The following is a 16,545-nucleotide window of genomic DNA, read 5'->3' as shown; positions in this document are numbered from 1 at the left end:
AGCATCAGTAGGAAGACAACAGAAGGAACGCTTGCGCGAGGTAGTTACGCTGAAAAAATGTTATGGATCATTGAGAAGACCTTAGCATGGTTTGGGAGTTTACTAGCTTTACAAGTAAGTTAAGCTTTAAATATTTTAACACTCCTTTTAGCTATTTGTAGCTTCACAGTCTAAAATTTGTAACTTGAGTTAGAGCAAAAAGGCCTGTTTAGAGAAGATAAACCAAAGAAAGCGTTCCTCAAAGAAAAGCTGAAAAGCACTGAACCCTGAATTTCCAATAACTAGAACTAGTGAGAATCAGACTAGCATCAGTAACTACAAAATTACAAACATGGGCTAAAACTCAGATTTAGTCCCTCCAGAGACTTAAAATTAAAAACATCCAGCTGCCATATTTGTTAAGCAACAGAAAGAAACTTGTATGCCATGTTCATATGTACAAAGCTCTGTGTTACCATTAAACTACAGAAGGGCTATGTCCTGAAGCGGTGGTTCTCCGGCACTGAACTGAAGTGCATGCTGCGCTCCTGCCCATGGGACCAGGCTCTTCCAAATCTCTCGGCTCCTAGTTAGTGGCTGTGGATTAACAGCACTGGAAACTAAAATTCAAAATTTCCTAAAGGGATGTACTTTAAGCCTGGTTTTCAGCCTGGTTTAAGCTTTACTTATATATGTATTTTTATATATATTTAATTCTTTGGCCAGTTTTAACCAAATTATGTTCTTATGTGTTTAATGAATGTTAGCAGCCTCACATGGGTGGGGGGAAATATTGGAAAAGGAAAAACTGAAGCACCCACTCAGCAGTTATCTTCATTGCCTCAACTACAAACCAGTAGATGCTTTTTCCCTGATGGTAGTCTGTAAACACAGGAGGGAGCAGGAAGTCCCTGCTCCGTGGGGTGGCTTAGGTGACAGCAGGAGAGGAGAAATGTGGAGGTCAGAGAGGGGGGAAGAGAAGCTGTAGTTATTACAGCAGGAACGAGACACAGGGGCAGAGGGTACAGATCTGCAGGAAATTTAATTCTGCTACTCTGCTGTTCATAAAACTATTTTTATATGAATAGATGTATTTTTTTAATGTTCCGTTTGGAAAATCTGACATGGGATTTACAAAGTTCCCATCCTGTGTCCTGATCAAAAGGACAGTGCAGAAGCTCAAAGCCTGGAAATTCCTGTTAGACCTGTAAAACTCCGCAATCTGGTGATAACTGAGATAAATGGCAAAAAAGTTGTTTCCCAGTTAGAAAATTATTCATTTCCCAAAAGTTTTCATCCCAGTCTGGGAGGCTTCCTAGATGCTCCACAACAGCCTAATCAATCAGTGCACTAAAAAACAAGGGAATTGGCCAAGGGGACAGGCTGATACCTAAGCCAAAGGTACCACAGGCACAACATATTTTCCAATTAACTAGCATTTTCCAATGCCAATGCTGGAAAGCCTCTGACCAGCTGTACTGAAACTCAGGAACCACAGCTCCTGTCAAACAGTACCACAGTGCTCCTCCTCATCAATTAATTTGCCTAACGGGTAACGCACCAGGAGAACAAGGAGGCTGTTTGAAGGACTCTCAGTGGGGACAAAGGAAGGCTTGTGAACTTACCCAGAAATGTCACTCGGCCACACAGGAAGATAAATCTGACAAGGATGTTCTGGGCCGAATAATGCTCAAAACAGTTTGCAGTCTGGTTTTATCTGGTTGTTGCTGAACAGTATGGGAGCTGAGTAGTTCAGTGGCGTAAAAGAATGTATATACTACTCACAACATTTATCCTGATAAAGATTGAAACGTGTGATGGCAGGCTGATCTGCTACAGACCACCACCTTATCAGGGTGCCTGTAAGGAGCAGAAGAGGACCTGGACGGTGGCTTGGCTGCAGGACTGCCAAGGGCATGGCCAAGGATGCGGACAATATTGGTTCACTATTTTCTGTGCTCCTCCTGTCTCCAGGTAACTTTTGTCCCTTGTCTTTTACATACACTGTAAACTATTTGGATCTGGCACTTTACTGTTATTCTCAATCTGTACAGCACTTAGCAAAGTAGAGACCAGGTCCACCACTCTGCATTACATGTAGCATCAACACTACACCGGGGGGGGGGAATCAAAACTGAGCTCTACCACATGCACTGATCTCATCGAGTTTAATCCCATGGAATGGAGGGAAGGCAAAGCTTTTGCAAGTGATGAAAGACACATTCATATCTAGGCTAGCGTTTACAGCCATCAAGGAGCTAATCACACAACTGACATAAATCCTAGTCTAGACAAAGCTTTGTACACTGAAAGGGGTAAAAATACAGTGCAATAGCATGGAAGACAGCTTCGCATCCTTCTATATTGAAGGCTGAGATCCTTTCGGCTAAGGCTAGAGAAGATTTTAAGCACCTGAGATTCAAGCTGACTTACACTGTCTTAAAATTTTACTGTGCCTCTTAAGCACACAGTCTAAGTTCAATGTCCCTCAGATATGGATCTACCAAACCCACATCACTTATTTACAAAGGTAATTTTGCATATTTGGGTCCCAACTGATGCCAGCGTTTATGTTAGCTACTGCACAACAGTGAGAATATGATAGTACTCAGCCCTGTTTTCTAAAAGTCCTTCACAACCTCATGCACCAGGTTGGCCAGTCCCCCGATTCTTGCTCTCTCCGACTATTTTAACCAATCTGCACATCCTGTGATGCCTTGCATGGAAAATAACAGAAAATGGTGTTGCACTAGGTGAGAAGAAGGAGAGTAGGAGATTAAGAGATGGGGAAAGAACGAGCATGCAGCCAAGGCACTGCATGCCCCACACAGTCACTGCCGAGAAGCCAGAGACTCAGAAATCTTCAGCCAAGGTTAAATGAGTGTCCTGAAAAATTACTTTAAAAAACACACACATCTGTACAAATAGTAATTTTAAAAAATCATTGTTCACTGAAAGGTAAGGATGTGCAGCAGTAACTTGTTCTCAGTGCTAACCATGGTTAAAGAAATCTCCAGAAACCAGGGACTAACAAGGTAAGGCAGTATAAATGCAAACTACTGAGAAGCGAGGAATGCAGAGTTAAGACTGCTTTGTGAGGAGGTAGATACCTTAAATCCATCCTGCTTCCTGCTCAACATGAGGCAGGAATAAATCTAAACTTCTACTGCTGTTGTTATAGAGGCTGCCTAGCAATTATTTCTGTCCTTTAGAATACACCATTTCTACCACAATAACCCAGGAGGACGGAGCAGGAGGTAGCGTGGTCAGCACCACAGCGAGTCCAGCCCCAAGCTCCCCGCCGAGCCTGGTCCATCCAGCTGTATTCACCAGCAGAGGGAATAACGAGAGGAGGCTGGAGAGGAGGAAAAAGGGGGTGTATATCTTCCAAAAAGCAAACACACTGTGTTTCAGTGGGAGTTATGTTCTGAGGGCTTTCATCTGTCAGATGCCATGACTTTTCTCACTGCCTCCTCAGCTTTCCTACTCCTCAGCATGTGTATTACTCTTCTGCAACTTCTGCTGCCATAGAACCAGGCTTGCTGTGGTAATTATCTTGGCAGATCTTCAGATACAAGGAAAACGTCCTTCCTGGCAGGCACAAGCCCCTGCAACATCATGAGATCAAGTACAGCAAGGACCAGATTAAATGTGAGGTTTATTAATACGGATTTTTTGCAAAGCCTCTACCCAATATACAATACTAACTTTTCCAGGTCAGAATATGTCAGGACAGGGTTGCTCTGAAGCACAACTATATTTTCTATAATTCCAGATAAGATGCCGGTGTACTAAAATAAAAATATCTTTGAACTTTTGAATTTCTTTCCCTAGATTTATTTTCGGTACTGATTCAACGCTGATACGTATCACTGTGATAAGAGAAAGCAAGTTACATTATTCTAACTGTGCAAATACAATTCAAACTGTTTGTCTCTGGGAAATGTTTTCTATGCACTTTTAAGTATGGAGACTCAAAATGACAAGAACACACCTGGATTTGCATCCAACGGGAAAGTACCTACTGGGCTGCTACTGTCTGTGCTGAGGAGCCCTTGAAATGAAAACAAACCAACTGCAAATCACACTAATGGGAAGGCTGTCACTTCTGGATTCAACCATAGAAATGAAATATAATAGGGGAAAAGAAATATTGGCTTTATTCCCAGACACAAAAAGTAAATCATCTGCAGAGAGAATGACATTCCTCTCCTCCCCCTCATCCCAAACCAGATATCAGATCTGTGGAAGTGAGTATACAGAAACTTTCCCACCTTTTGACAATCCAACTTAAAAAAGAAAGAAAAGAGAAGGGAAAAAAAAAAAAGCTGTATATGCTTTGGAGACTATACTTATCTATTAAATACATGATAAAATTATCTACAAAATTTAACAGCTTCCTGAAGTTAAACAACAAAATATGTAATCTCAGCAATAGCAGGAATCCCAGTTCAGCTGTAAATTTCCACAGGTTCCTTGGAGAAACTGGGGGGGTCCATATAGAAGGTATTTTGTGAAATTTTATATTTTTATATTTCCTAACCTGGTATCTCAAGCTGGACACCGAAAAGATATTAAGACTCATTACCCCTTAAGTCTCCCACCCTGGGCTCAGCGGCTCCTCAGAAGCACAGTCCCCCAGTCTGTCCCCCTGACTGACCCAGGTCGCAGCAGCCAAGGCAAGGCAAAGAGTTGCCCCCTCTCAGATGCGTGGCCACAGATTTTTAAAGGACCATAACATATTAAATGGCAAACAAACTAGTAATAATATCCATCACAAATATCACATAATTGTGGTTTTTTTAGCTTTGTTTTTATATCATCTAATCCCAGGCTTGAGCCCATGTTCTGTGAAGCCTAGGTAGAGTCAAGCACTTGAACAAGATTTGCAAGCATCCATTCCTATCTAGACACCAAAATGAATGACCTCAAATTAGAAGTGGAGACTTTTCGAAATATGCATTTCTAATCCAGGTACTCAAATGGGATGTGGGGGCTTTCCTAAAAGTTTTGCTACCAAGTGGCATCTAAGCAGTGGAAAACCCAGCTTTCACATGTTTGGTACCTCTGCAGTCAGAAAAGAATAGTTGTGTACTCAGCTCTCAGCCTTCTGAAGAATATATTCCAGTCCTCCAGAGCTCTGGTATCTGGCAAATTTTCAATATCGCATACTTGCTGACTATCCTAGTGTGCTCCAGGATAATGCTGAATTATGAACCCAGCCCTTTGCACAAAGTGTTCCCATATTCTTTCCAAAAGGCTTCCCTCCTCCACCCAGAAAGTTAAAGAAGTGATTCAAGCCCCTCTGTGGAAATACCAAGTTCATGTTTTAGCTAAGAGGAGTGCAAAGCAGGGAGAACAGAGGTTTACAGAGAAAGAAGGGACAAACCAGCAGCCGTGATGAGAAGTTAGAGCAGGGAGGGTGCTGAGGCCACATGGAAAAGAGCTGTGCCTCTCATCCTTTCTGTGTAAAGCATTGTGAGCAAAACGATCAGGAAACGACAGTGCTCAGGTCAGACGTGCAAGAGAAGCATGAGTCTGGAGGAAGCAAAAGAATTCAAAGTAGTCAAGTATGCAACAACTAGGTTAGAAAAATAGATTTAAAAAAAATCAAATGGATCAACAATCAGATGGACATTTACCACGGTGCTGCCTCTTACAGGCTGAGTGATACTTGCTATGCCCTAAACTGCAATCTCAAGCCATTAACAGCTTGGGATGAACACAGGGGATTTTTTTTTAATCTCAAAAGATACCTGGTAGCCACCTGCTAGCTCGGCTGGCCCATTCTTCTCTGGCATCTCTGCACAGGAGATAATTTGAAGGATGTGATGGGTGATTAAGTCAAGAGCGTGAGCAAGAAAAGGTTTTCCTAAGGAAATTATTCAGCTAGAAGGGAGGGGGGGGCAGCCCTCCACACCCCCCCCCGCAGCCCTTTCAGGCCAGCGGGTGCAAGGAAGCAAGGAACCAAGGAACCACACAGAGCCAGCCTCAGACGCCTACTGCCAGCGTGTGATGGAGCAGTGTCTTGCACAGCATCAGGCCATTCATGCAGGATAAAAGGGTGCCATTCTGCAGGGTAAAGATATAGGTGGTCTCTTCAGTTCAAGGTTGAGCCATGGTAATTCCACTGTTACTGCTCATGCCACGCTTGACAGATCAGAAACCAATTTCCATTCCTCTCTGTGTAGCATCTTTTATGATTATTGAAGGCACAAAGGTAATTTTAAAGAAAATCAAACACCCCTTTCTGGTTATTTTATGTGACTTGCTTTGGAATAAAGATACCTGGCAAAATCTTCAAGCTTAAAAATTTAAGTTAAGCACTTAATTTCAAGTTTAGAGACTTAAATACAGATATCCACACACCTGACTCACTGCTGAGCATTTATAAAAGAGCCTTATTTTTAATGAGAACAAAGCCCTGGGAGTCGAGGACACTGAGAACACCTGAGAATTACAGCTTAAGTCAATACTAGACTCTGAGACTGAACAAAATCAACCCTTTCTTCTTTATATATAGCTGACTGGTTAGCAATTCCAGCCAAACATTTTCTCAAGTTTCCATGATGAGTCATACCAAACATTGGTTAGCTTCATGGCAACAAGTTTGTAATGGAAGGTAAAAATAAAATAATAAAAAGATGCAAATCTGCAGTATTTATGTAAGATCTGTATCTGCACTTAATATTAACTAGACATGGCAGATTTTATACCACATTAGACAGCAACCTAGACAAGCAGAACTGAAGTTTACTTCATGTATAGTTGTCTTCAGGTTCAGATACATGATAGGTTACTAGCAATTTTTACAAACAATTTGACTTACTATAAATCAAACTGTAATATCAATGCAGCTAGCAAGGAACCATACAAAGCACACATACAAGCAAGATCGTAGTATTCTATTAGGAAGGTGATTTATTGCTTGGCATTTCTTGAAGTTTTGGGGCCAACAGCAGACTAGAGTCACATGCCAATTTTGAGACACACTTCACAGTCTGCCTCTGCCTACTGGCATTTGAAGACTGGTTGTTAAAGTTGAAAACTCTACTCCTCTTTTCCCCAAGACACTCTAAAAGGTCTACTGTTTCTTTTTTTTTCCCTAGCTACATATTATCAGGTTTGGGTCTACTTTATTTCAATCCCCTATCCTCCATGTAGTCTGGAGAGACTACCCCTGCTTCCTCCAGGAGTCTTCACAGGCTTTATTAAGCAGCTATAATCTTTTGGGAAAATAAGAATACTTAGTCTAGTCCTGAGAAAGCATACCTTCAGGTATCTCAAAAGATGTCTGAAGAACACATAATTCCCCCTAGTTTAATTATGCTGATTATTAACATTTTTCCTCTACAGTTTGGAGTCAAAATCAATTGCCTTCTAAAGAGAATTCTCCAGAGTAAGGTCTTCCTCATACACTTCAGCCTTAGAGCACTCAACTTGAAACTCCTAAAACAGATTATGACTTTTTTGGAAATGTTCACTGCTTACTTTAAGAACCAGGCTCCCTCTCAGTGATTTGGAGATGAAGTCATTTGTTCCTTCACACCTCCGTACCAGAAGATTCATTCTAAAAAAACCCTGACAGTGCTTTAAAGCCTGAAAGCCACAAGGCTGCTTGATCAACTGCAAAAGTGAAGTCACCTGTTATCCTGACCTAAGGCGATGAGTTGTTCACACAGGAGAAAAATCAGTGTTACTTATTATCTCAAAAGGGTCAACCAAAGCTATAGATACAACACATCTTTGAGCAGCAATGTCTGATATTATGGCTATGCACAGTACAAATATAATTTCAAATTTAGTAGTGAGCTGAATAAGATAACATCTTAAATCAAAACCAAAGGATTTTAATTATGTCAGTGCAAAAAGAATCAAAATAATATGATGCTTATTTACCACCTCTTTAACTTCTCAGGTGGAGATTTATTTCAGAAAATACTACATAAACAAGACTTAAAATTTAGAGAATCTAACTCTGCCCCCTTGAGAAGTACGCAGAATATCCAAAAATGCACGTACCAAGCCCCATTTCTAAGGAGGCTTTCAATCCTTATTTCATGACTTGATAGGTATGGAAGAGATGATTTTCAATTATGTTCTATCTTGATCCTTATTTTCATCCACCAGTTTAATCTCAGGTTTCAAAGGAGGTTGTGGCACTGACTAAGAGAAGCTACAGTTGTTAGTGGCCAGCAAAGTTAAGTTCATCTACGGGCTGATCAAGCAATCGTAAGACCTATGGTTTTGCTCCACTACGAGAAAGTTCCACAAGTTATGTCAACGTAAGTAGAGTAACAGCTATGCCTTTAAACAAAGACTTTCAGTTTAACATAACACAAGCTAAGTCGAGATGGGAAGAAATACAATGCTGTGGCTTTAAAAGCATGCTGTACTCCTTGAAAACCTAGCCTTCCTATGGAAACAAGCCTTCCTGAGTGACACCACAGGGCATGTGCTGGCCCAGATTTCTTCAGGAGGGTTTAATTAATCATCATTTAATTAATGATGATTTGAGGAGCAGTTGGAGAAATGTGTGCCCATCATTTCAAGGTAGATTCATAGGAAGAAACATGGGTGAATAGTTGTAAGATATAAAAAATAGCGCTCCTTTACTTTACCCACCACGTCTTGTCTTTGATGAGCGGACGTTCTCTAGCCCCTAATGGGATCATATGGAAAAGGGAAAGTGTATTCAGCGACCTGTTCATACTGAAAAATCTTGCTTGGCTTCTGGATTTAGTGTAAATACAGCCCTGTTTGGGCACTCACTGAAAGAAGACTAGGCAATCAGCTCAAATTTGGTGTGACCTCCCTCTTCTAAATTGAATCACAACATCCAGAGTTTCCCCACCTTGGCTTTTGCCTCTCTTTTACCTATTGTAAAGAGCAGGCCCCAGTATATGGTGTATACCTTTCCTATGCTATTTCTTAAACTAATATTTTTTTCAAGAAAGATGGGAGTTGTTGTTTCCACTTTACAATGCTTGAAACGTACAGGCAGATTCTAGCAGACTTATTTCTTACTCCTTCTCTTGAAGATACAGATTGGTTTGCCACAAGCAGGTCTTGATGATCTATGCTTCTCTGTTTCCATCACTGAAATATATAAATAAATGTCCGAGTAAGCACAGGCACCAAAATAATCCAAGCAGATAAATTTCAGCTCCCAAGAACACATCTATCACCTGTACAAAGTCTCCTTCAACAGCTGCCCAGCTGATTCACGTTTGACAACAGCAATTGAGAGCGGTCCAACACTCTGAGCTGCTGAGGACAGTGAGGGTACCCCTCGTGTCATGCTTTTCAGTAGCAGCTGTAGCAAAATAAATTACATAACCTGTTGCATATGCTACCTGGATGCCTGCCCACAATACTTTGCCCTCCACTCAACAACATTAAAAAAAAAAAAAAAATGGCAACACTGCATCACATTGGCATTATTTTCCAAAGCCTGAGAAGATACTTGAGTACCTCCTGGTAATTTCAGAGACAAATGCTCATCTGCACTTTAAAAGATGGGTCCACTAGAAGCACATTTCAGGTCCTTGCCAGTCGATTTTCAGGTGCAACATAATGTAAAGTAGGTGACACGGTTAGATGCCTTCCTTACGTAAAAAGATAAGCTGCAACCCAACACCACATTGGCAATTAAAGTCCTGTTAAGAGTTTTCCTAGGAATGACAACAATAGGTCTCCTGTGACACCAGCCAGGATGACCTATACACTGTGGTATAAAGCAGCAGTTCCCACCCAAGGACCTTGAACGTTGCTCCGGGTCTGCAGGAAAGATTTTGTGAAGTAAAAAAAGAGATGCTGATGGAAAAGGGAAGTGGCTTTTCACAGACTCTCCAAGCTATGAAGCAATCTGCAGCGTGATCAGTAGGAAATGACCACAGACCTCACCATGGCACTAAGACTCTGTAACCAGAAATATTTGGGAAACCCTATTCTTGCTCATTTGATCATCTCACAGAAACTATTTAAGTCAATGACTTCACTAGAATGGAAAAAATAAACACTTGATTTTGAAATACAGTTCCATAACACTTTTTCGCAGAAACCTGTGCTGGTTTTGGCTGGGATAGAGTTAATTTAGTCCAGCACAGGCACATGGCCGTTGCTGTTATCAAAATGTTCCCAGGCACAGCAGAATAAGATGATAAGCAGTACAGCAAGCACCAAAAGCAAAAAGCCACCACTAACAAGCACTAGACTCTAATATACAGTAAGGCAAGCAAGCCCCATGGCAAGCACAGGAGCCTGCCGACTAATAGCTAAAGAGCAATAACAGCTATAAATTCAATCTAGCACAGACCTCACATGACTTCTTCAGACCTTCACAGAGCTGACACGTTCAAAGGAACAATATTCACCACTCCTGCAACTTCCATTCAACACTCTTTCCTCCTCAGTTTTCAAGACAGAGTTAGAAGAAACTGAAGGGAAAAAAGGAAAAGAACCAAGAAAATATGATAAGAATTTGAGAACTGAATTGGAGTGGGGAGGATAAGGAATAAGAGAGAGAAAAGAAATTAATAGAATAAAACCTAAATCTCAGTCCTAGAAACAGCTTTTTTTGATCCACAAAGTCAAAGCTATGTATAGTTGCTTTAATTACCAAAGAGTGGTTTGCAAGCTTAAAATCCAATCCATGTGTTTGCAAAATAAAGAAGTTGAGATCAGTACTGGAAAACAGAGTCAGCCTTATCTAGTCCATCATTAATTAAACCTGTGCTGGAATATCTGTTTAGATCAGCTCCCTCAGATGAGTGCTATTTCAGAATTAAAAAAGAAGATTTAACTTCACCTGCAAGTGGTATATAGTTACCCAGAAATAAAACCCTCTCCCTTTCAGACAGAGTGCTTAGGTAGGAGGTTACTCTGCAATAGCTAATCTAGAATAGCCACTAGGAAATTAAGTCATGCAAATTTTCAGTAAGCACAGAGCTTATGGAGCCTTTTTGTGTACCATAACAGTTCCTAATACTAAACCTCTACTCCTAAAAATGAAAGGTATCTTCAGGTTTTTTATTATTTTCATGTATGATTTTTTTGTTAATTCTTTTGTTCTTGGTACTTGCATAAAGAAAGCTTATTTTCTTTCTGAGAATACAGTGGGAAGAATCTCCTGGTACACTTCTGCATAACTGAAAATTTGAGGGAAAATATCCCCACTTTCTCCATTGTTTAAAATTACTTTTCCTGCTTTCTTAAATTGAATGAAAGTTAAAAACCCAGCACTTTAAAGCTCAGTCACATAACTCTAATTGGGTGTGAAAAATATTTATACTTACACATACAAAAGGATTTATAAACAGTTAATTGAGATTCTGCCAGTGTTCAGACTGCTTTGCATCAGAAATTTAAATTGTAAAATTCTTAGTGTAACCATGAGTCTCAGATTAAAAATAATGTCTTGACAATTTCCCAATCAGCCACCTAGCAGCACCAAGAAGAAAAGCCTGAGTATCTCCCTAGCCTGTGCTGTGTGGCTTTCCATGAGTTGGATCACGTGTGAGAGGGACACCAGGACTGCCAGGAGAATTTGGGGAAAACACCTGGAAATCCATCTCTGGCTGCCCCAGCAGAGCATCCCAGCAGCCCTCCCACAGAGTGGGCGCAGGGGAAACCTGGGCGAATTTGCACCGCAGGGTGCAGGATGCCAACACCTAGGAAAGGGGCAGAAAGGAAGAATGGAGAGAAAGGAAGACGTAAAAGGAGCGTGGGGACCGACAGACCCAACAACAGCGCTGGGAGCCCTACGTGACAAAATGTGAACCAAACACCACCTCCGTGGTGCCACCGCTGCCTCCCAATCCACGTTGCCTGAACTTTCTCCTCCCAACTTGGTCAAACAAATAGATGTAGCCAAGATGTGCAGCTCAAGCCAAGCAGACGCAGTGAACGCGTTGACTACCACAAAAAGACCCATGAAAGATTACGGAGCTCCTCATGGGAACGGAATAAAGACCAGAAATATTTTCAGAATTGGGACCATAGCTAGTAATCACATTTAAGAGGCATTTGGACAATGCCCTTAACACCATGCTTTAACTTTTGGTCAGCCCTGAAGTGGTCAGGCAGTTGCACTACATGATCATTGTAGGTCCCTTCCAACTGAATTATTCTATTCTGCTCTATTCTAGTCTATTCTGATCACTTTATTTTGAAGGGGGGGGGGGGAGGGGGAAGCCTTCAGAAAGACTATTAAATACAGGCAACTGTTACCTCTTTGTAAAGCACTAGTTTGAGTAGCCATACCATCGGGACCGCTGCACAGCACTGAGTAAACCACTTTCTGATCCATTCTCCTAATAGTCTATTCGAGATACACACTAGTACCTGATAGATAGAATAGTGTTCACATTTTAACTGAAAGACTATTAAACGTACGCAGGTAGTTCCTCGTCACTCCAGCAGCGTAAAAGTGCTGGAGAGTAGCCCTGGGGCAGCAGCACTTGGAAGAATCCCAGATATTTTTAAAGCTGCATGATGTGTATTTCTTCCACTGGACATACAGATGAAAACCAGGGACAGCTTAGCGTGAAGTACAGAATAAAAATGCAAGAGAGTGGATATCACCAGTTTACGCCAGCCACTCACACCAGGGGAAGCTTTTCTGTTTAGGGCAACAGTTTAATTTATTCTAAATGGCACCTTGTCGGACTTCCAGTCAAGGGGTACGATTTAGAGTCAGTCACCTTTGGTGGACGTTGGCACCTGCCCATCAGGATAATGAGAAAACACACTGTGGCCCTTGTTTTCCTGGCTATGAGACACAGACCTCGAGCCATTTCACTCTTTTCTGATGCTACCTGTATTTGTCTCTCATGCACTTGAAAAGCCAGGATTCTTTTCCAGTTCTTTCCACAAAAGTCCTAGATGACCCTCAGTGGCCTGATTTTCAATCTGACATCTAGAAAGGTTTGCCCTAGGTCACCACACACGCTACAGTGCTATATTATAGCAAGGGAGATGTGGCACATCGTGGGTCCCTGTCTCAAGAACCCACCTAACTGCATGCACCTCGATAGCAGCCACAGCCTGTGACCCCACTTCTGTCCTCTGGTCTTAAAATAACCTCACCGATACCAAGAAGTCTGACACATACAGACATCAAAATAGTAGTTAGATTAATCACACTTAGAGCTGCATATGTGTTACAGTCATGATTTCCAAAAAGGCATTTTGCAACCCTTCATAGTCACAGCATTTGTCACTACCAACAGCCTACCGGTTATTAAAGCTTTGGGCTCCCATCCTATAGACGTGAGACTGCTCACACATTGAAAGCCAGACACAAGTACTACTATCTGCAGCATGAGGGTCTTAAAGGGTAATTTCACTTGAAAAGGAGTTAAACTGTAGGCTACATATTCAGTGGTGTCAAACTGCTTCTGTGAAAAATTAAGGGGCATCTAGACTATTTTTTGTATTCTGTGACAATTAAAAAAGCAGGTGTGTTTTCTTTTACCTAAGTAAAACTATGACACTTTCCACATTCCTCCTTCCTGACATGACCTACTTTCATTACTGGTAGTAGTAAGAGAGAGTCTAAATTATTTGGAACTGATGCTTATACTTTGACTAAAAGTTTAAATTTAAACAACTAAGAACAAAATATTTTTGCTTTTTATCCCATGCATTTTATTTCAGAGTTCGAAAATGATAACTGATTATGAAAAATTTTATAAGGGTTCCTAAATTCACGTTGAGATTTTCCAGTTGCTCTCCTGACATTATCAGCACTAATGTATCGTACACAAAAGTCTTAAGCCAAATATTTGCAAGGATGTGCCTAAATCTCTTCTAATCTTCTTCAAATCTCGGTTAAAAAAAGTGAGTTAAAAACATAGAAAATGCAGAGGTCTGGCTTCAGGTCTTTACTTCCAGCTACACTTCCAGTTATAGAGGAAGACCTAATTTCTAGTGAAATCCCACAGGGCTTTGTGGATTCTTCAAAGCCTTTCTCTCATGGCAGAAAGCAGACAAACTTCCAGGATGCACAGATTTACCCACAGCATGAGGTCTTCCAGAATTTATCTGTTATTGATACCAAACACCAAACACTTTTCCTCCAGCAGTAGAAAAAGGCCAGTGCCTCTGACATAGTGTTATCAGCATGATTGATCCTAGGAGTCATTTTTGCAATGGAACGAAAATCTTGACTCTCCAGCTCCAAGACAAGCCTCTCCCTCGCAGCCCCAGAGGAGAAAGCCAGCAGGAACCACTTACCCATCACGGCTCTCTCCCATATATCATGCCATTGCAAATTATTGCTGCATTTAAAGTTAAGTACCTGTAAAATTTGCTTGAAAAGGTTAGGCCAGAAGAAGTAAGGTACTTAACCTGAAGTTTCACGGATGAACTCGGGGATGGATTTTGAGAGGTAAGAGGAAATAGGAAGCCACAGACCCTACACAGGTGTCATCTGGGTCATCCTAAACTCTCAAATCCCTGACAGCAGAGAAGTGATCTGGTCGTACAGCCCCCTCCCTCACCGGCTGGCCGCATCCAGCCCAGCAGACAGTGTACCAGAGTCACCACTTACACAGAAAAAGAAATCAACTGAAGCTAAAAAGCAAGCAAAACAACCTTTTGTTTCTTTTCTTTTGTGACTGGCTTGTACAGTCAGAGATGTTATTTCTCTACAAAGAAGAAAATGGTTATTATTTTTCTCCTCTAATCCACACTTCTCAAGAAACTCTCTTAATCCCTGCCCTTCACGGGGGAAAGCTTTGTACTTATCTCTCTGCGGTTTGAATCGTTTATGTCTGGCTGTTTAAGGGAGCTGAAAGAAACATTTTAAAAGACCTGAAATTGTTTATGCTAAGAAGGCTAAAGGCATCAAGCTAGTTGATGCTAGTCCTTCTGCATATTCGTAAAGGTACAGATATGGGGAAAATGGGTCAAGGAGGCTGTGAACCTCAGTACTTCTGCAGTACTTACCAGTGGTTCCCACTGTCCTTTAATACAGTTAGGAGAGAAACCCCCTCTCTCCTTTGCCTTGCTGTATTAATCAAAGGATCAAGGTCCTTTGGATAGTGCAGTCTGAGGGGAAAACCCTGCCTGGTGAGAAGCAAACACTTCTCTTCTTTGCTATTGGCCCAAACAAGACATTTAGTTTCACATTAAAATAGGAGAAAATAATTCAGGTTATCTGTATATGAAAACTAAGTTAGCGTCATGTCTAGATGATTAGAAAGGTAATTTTAAGAGGTTGCTGGTAAACTCAGATTTCTTCTTATCAGCAATATCCTAAACTTGTGCTTTTCTGTTGCAGTAGGACAAAATAATGGTTTAACTATCCAGTACAATTTTAAGTGCAGATAATAAATATTTCATGCAAAATATTTTGTCCTATTAGCCCACGTAAATACAAGGTTTTAAAATAATAAATCATTCTGAAGTACTTCTACAAGGGTCATGAATTTCCATTAGTGATTTCTATATTATGCAGAAATTCAGTTGATTACTATCTCATTCCAATAGCCAGAGAAGTTCAGGTATGTCCAGAGAGATGCATCTACCAGATCATCAGACTCTCGAAGATTGAAACATAAATGTCCTCTCTGGACCCTTTATATGGAATGAGAAAAAGCCACATAAACACAAATTCTATTTTCATTCCATATACTTGAGAATACTAAAAATGCACAAATTGGTTTCACTTCTTCATAAATTAATTCCCTGGATGAATGGGGAGAGTTTTGTTTTAAATAAGGACAAACTCACAGTAGGTTTTGATCCAACAGGTCCATTTCTGGCCTCTGATCAAAAGGCTACCGCCCATGAATTTTAATGGAAGATGCTTTAACACAGTATAAGCATGAAAAGCTTAATAATATCGGGGGGGGGCTTTTTATCCAAAGTTTTTCTTTTCTCCTTAACTTTAGAAAGTTAAGGAAAGCCATATTACTGATATTAACTAACAGGCATAAATTCTCAATGGCAAAGTTACAAAAAAAAACCCAAAAAACCCAAAAAGCCATAGAGAAAATCAGTCCCAGCTCAAGAGTGAGACACAGTACTTTCACTTGCTCAGTTTACAGTTACCACAAGAGTTTTAGTCACATGCGTTTAATAATTTCAGCCTTGCTGGATCTATATTGTTGTGGCCAGCCTCCATCCCTCCCGTTCCCTTTACTGACTTATATAACAAACCAAAATGCTTCAGGTAGTTTGCTTCGAGTTAAGCGCCATTCGCCCTCCTCTCTGGAGTCAAGCTCATCTACTACCAGCCCATTTAGAGATCCCAAACCAAGAGCAGCAGAAAACTTCCAATGGCATCATTTAACACACCACGGCTCCCCAACTCTTCTGCTTTCGGACACTCAGACCATCAGACCACTTGGATGCTTGGCCACAGCCAGGCATGATTCACAAACAGCAACGCAACAGCCAGCCACCCTTCCCAAACTCTCCTTTTCCATTTCTACCTGTGGTGCAGCAGCAGCAGCAGAGGCCTCTCGGTTTGGCTACACTTCTGCACTCACAATCGTCTTTGAATTTTTCCTAGCTCTTTATTTTTCTGCCTTGCTTTCTAATGGAAATGTATTAATG

The sequence above is a fragment of the Ciconia boyciana genome, chromosome 1 (genome assembly GCF_034638445.1).
Source record: "Ciconia boyciana chromosome 1, ASM3463844v1, whole genome shotgun sequence".
NCBI classification, from domain to species: Eukaryota; Metazoa; Chordata; class Aves; order Ciconiiformes; family Ciconiidae; genus Ciconia; species Ciconia boyciana.
The sequence above is the reverse complement of the archived record's forward strand: the minus strand, read 5'-3'. Positions refer to the sequence as shown.